Genomic DNA, 5,411 nt, shown 5'->3' with positions numbered 1-5,411 from the left:
GTGACGTGTCCGCCCAGCAGGTGGCTATCAGCTCGGACTCTTGAAGTGTGTAAGTAGTCCTTACCCGCTTCGGCCTCTCATCGGAACCCGTATCAGTCGCAGGCGGCTCGGTGGGCGTTTCTTCCACCTCGAAGTCCTCCGCGCTCAGTGTCGCGGCCTGAGATTCTTGGTCGCCTGGGGTTGATCCGGGGGTGTCGAACTGGGGCCGATACACATCGTCGGCTGGAGAGGGCATTCTGCCGGCATAGTTGAAGTACGGAGAAAGTCTCCGCGCCGGAGGAGTCTGCAAAGGAGACGGACCCGCGTATGGAAGTTGGCCGGGAGGAGAACCCATCGCCAACAACGAGTGCATCCACTGCTCGTTTGCTTCATCCATGTTGGGAATTTGTGAACTCGACTCTTTCCCCTTACCCTTACCCGAGCGGGAATTTTTCTTCCAAAAGCTCATAATTTGATGAAGATTGAAGATTGGGAGAAGAGATTGAAAATGGAGAGAATGAAGATTGTGGGTGATGAATGGAGGAAGTGGAGGAAATATTTATAGGGGTGGGATTTAAAAATAGCCGTTGGCCGAAAAAAAAAAAAAAAATTTAAAAATCGCCGGATTATCGCCGAGCGTCGCCCACAATGGCCGGCGATCGCTCGGCGATAATCCGGCGATAAAACGCCGGTTGGCGTAAAAACGGTAACTTTATCGCCGAATTATCGCCGTTTTCACCACAACGGCCGGCGATAATCCGGCGATGATCGGCGATTTATCGCCGGATTTTCGCCACCCCCATTGGGAGTGCTCTTATAGGGTCATGTTAGGTTGAGATTTTTTTGTCTTAATTGAGAATTGAGATGCATTTTCAGCCATTTATCCACAACATTTTCAAAATGTCAACTGCAAGTAGATTATGTAAACTCGGAGGTATTATTGTCAATAGTCTGCACATCAAATATCAACAACTTATAGTTGACATTATATATGTGTGGTTGACATGAATTGTATATGTGGTTGACATTATATGTGTGTAGTTGATATGAATTGTATATGTAGTTGATATGAATTGTATATGTAGTTGACATGGATTGTACACATAGTTGACATTATTTTTGTGTAGTTGACATGAATTGTATATGTAGTTGACATAAATTGTATACGTAGTTGACAAAAATAAAAAATAAAAAAAATAAAAAAAGAAATAGAAAATAAAAAAAAAATATATATTGAATAAAATGTACCATGAAATTATCATTCTGCCATTTCATAATTAATTAATATAAAAATATTTTCTATGTGACAAATTCTAGACTACTCATTTAATAAAAATAAGTGGCTCGTAATGCATCTCAATTATCAATTAGGCTAAAAAATCTCAATTGATCACAATCCTATATCCATTAATAAATGGAAAGTTGAGGTGGGACAAGCCCCCCGTGAACATATACTAGATCCGCCCCTTGTCTAGACTCAAAACCTTAACTCAAGTTATAATTAGCAGCCCTATCCAGCTGTAAATATTCATACATTCATTTCCGTGAATTTGGTGACTTGTGCAAAAGAATTCAACATCAACCACCAACGTGGTAGTTGCATTACATATACGATAGAAGTACTACGTACGTATCTCTACCTACAAAAAATAGTCCCGACAGTAGATCATAGTTTATGATTTTCAGTTAATTTTTTTAGAATAACAGTGATAAAAAGAAAATGCGGTTGAATGAATATTGTTAATGAAAAATTTTAATTCATTTTATTAGACTAAAAAATTTACCATAAATAGATAAACATTAAATTTTGTGGATAGACCAGAATAAAAAATATATGGTAAGAATGCACTAGGATTTGGATCCCTGTTGTTGTGCTGCTCTCCATAGCAGGAGCTACTATTTCATGTAGTTAATATTAAATTCATAAATTATAAAATTAAAATATTATTTTTGTTTATTATAAAATACTGCTTCCGTCCCAAGATAAGTGATCTACTTCTTTTGGACATGAGATTTAAGGAATGATATTTAAATAAGTTAAAGTGAAGAGAGTAAAGTATGAGAGAGGGAAAAGTAGAGGAGAGAAGAGAGAATAAAGTAGGTAAAAAATAAAGTAAGAGAGATGACTTTTTGCTAAAAATGGAAATATGTTACTTATAGTGGGACATCTCAAAAAGGAATACAAGTCACTTATTTTGGGACAGAGGGAGTATTAGATTATATGGAACAAGAGTCATGGTTGTAGAGAGTAGCTCTAAACCTAATACACTAATGTCCTTTCATCCTTAGGGATGCAAATAAACTTTTTAGTGCAAAATATATAATCCATATAATGCAATTCGTGGAAATTTGCCTATAATTTGTATCATAGATGGTTTATTTTGCAATATAGATAGTATACGATACAATCCACGAAAAATCAATTGTAATGTCTACTAATGTTTTTTGCATTTTAGCGTCATTATTTTGCATTGTACGTGCCACATGGCAGCACGAGATTAGAAGACATTATTTACTTTAATTTGAGTTATTTTTTAAGTACTCCTCTATATGTTACCTTAGCTTTTTTTTTGTTTAACTTAATTAACTATGATAATTTTTATATACTATCCGACTTGAAATTCATCACTAGAATTAAAATTAATAATCTTGCCAGTGTCAAAGTGTTTACTACTCCCTCCGTTCCATAGTAATAGAGTCATTTTGCCATTTTGGTACGTTCCATAATAATGGAATCATTTTCCTTTTAAGTAAAAGTCAACATATTTTTCCACACCTACTTTACTCTCTCTTACTTTATTCTCTCTTCATCTCTCTACTTTTTTCATTTTCCACTTTACTCTCCCTTTACTTAACTCACCTAAGGGCATCCGCATCGCAGACGCGATGCTGTCTCGGTCTCGTCTCGACGAGACGAGACAACATCGAGACAGCGTTGCGACGCTCGTCTCGTCTCGACGAGACGAAACATCTCATCGCGCGACGCGCGCCCCACACGTGGCGTGCGCTGGAGGATGGCGTGACGCCCACTCGCCGGCCCGCGAGTGGGCGTCGGAATTATGACGTAATAATTTTTTTAAAAAAAATTTGAAAAATTCGAATTTAATAAAAAAAAAAAAAATTTAAACGGTCAAATGACTGTTGCATCAAATGGTCGAATTTTTAAATTTTTTTTCTTTTCTTTTCTTTTATTATTCTATAAATACTCCATACTACATTCACCATTTTACACACACAAACACTACTCTCATTCCTCTTCCATTCACTACACTCATCTATTCCTTTCTCTCCAATTGTGGAAAAAATGTCCGGCGATGGAAACTCCAGCGGCGGCAGCGGCTTCGGCAGGCGGCGCTCCGGCGGGCTCGACTTGAACTCGTTCGACGATTGGGCGAGCATGTACAACTTTTTGGGTACTCCCGGTTTGTCGCCGGGCACCCAAGCCTCGACCACTCCGCCGGCGTACCAAACACCACGTTTTGATGTGGATGCATACTATCGTCCCTCCCCCGCAGGAACGGCCAATCGCCGGGATTATCCCAAATTCCAGAGAATTTTTTGCCGCCTGAACGCACTTTGCCCGACTGGCCAATAGGTGGAGGCTCCGGCTCCGGCAGGATCGGCCTCAGGATCGGCGTCAATGCCGAGGAGGAAGAGGAGGAAGAGGGCGACCACGAGGTTGTGGGGGACGGCAGCCGTCATCCATACAGCCAAAACGAGACGTTGGCTCTGTACGATGCTTGGATCAGCGTCTCGTACGATCCTGTCGTCGGGAATCGAAAAACCAACAAGTGTTTTTGGAAAAAAGTTACAAAAGTTTACAACGCACGAAGGCCGAAGAACACCTTTGCCCGCAACGTGAAGATGCTCCGCAGTCATTGGGACCGATGCGACAAAGATGTTAAAAAATTTTGCGCGATATACAGGGCAGAAGAGGCGAATTATCAAAGCGGAGCCGGTGGAGCCGACATTCTGAGAACGGCGTTGCGGGTCTTCAAAGACGACGTCGGTAAAGATTTCAAGTTTGTCGATGTTTGGTCGCAAGTCCACCACCTTGAAAGGTGGGCTGGCGGTGTCGAGTTGGGCTTGAAACGCACGATGCACACGGCGCGTGACCACTACTCTTCTAGTGATAGCGGTGAAGGCAACACCTCACGTGAGGGCACGCCAACCGATGATGCAAGGGGTCTTCTTCCGGTACACGACGTCGGCCGCAAGGGACCAAGGCGGCAAAGGCGGCGAGAGGGAGGGGGAGGGGCCGCGGCGAATCAAGCCAGGCGGGCTCGGGCTCGGGCTCCGGCACGGGCACGGGCATAGGCTACAACAGCCTAATGTCCATGTACCTGGTCGCCACGATGGCTGACACTTCAAAAATGAATCATCGCCAATTTGAAGCCCATATGGACGGAATTGAGCATCTGAGAGCTCAACTTGGTATTCGGGATCGATCTAACTTGGGTGCACCGCCGACTTCGGGGGATGATTCGCCGGCGGAGTAGTTTTTATAGTTTAATTTAGAGTATTTTAATTATGTATTTTTTTTATTTTTTAGCATTTTAAATTATGTATTTTTTTATTTTTTAGGTTTTAAAATTGTAATTTTTATTTTATTTAATGAAGTGTGTTTTTATTAATTGAATTTGTTGGAATTAAAAATAAAAATGAAATTGAATGAATGGTTAAGAGATGGTTAAAAGATGGAGGGATGCATGTGCTGTCTCTTAGTTAAGAGATGAGCTGAAAAGTACAGTGGGGCCCATGAATAGTGAAAAGATGAGACGGTTGAGAGACGGATAAGAGACAGAGATGCGGATGGTCTAACACAATTTTTCTTAATCTCCGTGCTGAAAAGAAACGCCTATATTACTATGGAACGGAGGGAGTAATTAGGAGTGTGGTATAGTGTTTTAGTTAGGACAACTATCGTGTGAGTTCAGATTAGTTCAAAGAGGTTCACGTGTTATCGGAAGATCGTCGAATTTTCACAAGCCCATAAATACCGAATAAAGTCATTGGTTATGTTTCCTAATTGTTCGAGTTTATATTTGTACAGTTTTATTTGCATCTCATAGTTTTTCTTAACTGAAATATTCTGAGATAATTATAATTTGGTTTGAACCATAATGAAATTTTATTGATCGATGGATGACTAATTATGAAGAGTGTGGCAATGCATTGCGAGCATCAGGTGAATGAAGAGGAGGAAGCAAAGTTTGATTAGGATTTTGAGTAAAGAGGCATCACAATTAAGGCCACTACTGAATTAATTTGTCAAGATCAAACTATTATAGATGGAAATACACGCAATAAAAATACTCCACCCATCCCATAAAAATATATGCACTTTTCAATTTTCGTTCGTCCTATATACATTAATTGTTCATAACTTATACCACTAGGGTCAATCATTAAACATTAATAATAATGTGGGT

Source organism: Salvia hispanica, chromosome 1 (assembly GCF_023119035.1).
Source record: "Salvia hispanica cultivar TCC Black 2014 chromosome 1, UniMelb_Shisp_WGS_1.0, whole genome shotgun sequence".
Classification (NCBI taxonomy): domain Eukaryota; kingdom Viridiplantae; phylum Streptophyta; class Magnoliopsida; order Lamiales; family Lamiaceae; genus Salvia; species Salvia hispanica.
The sequence above is the reverse complement of the archived record's forward strand: the minus strand, read 5'-3'. Positions refer to the sequence as shown.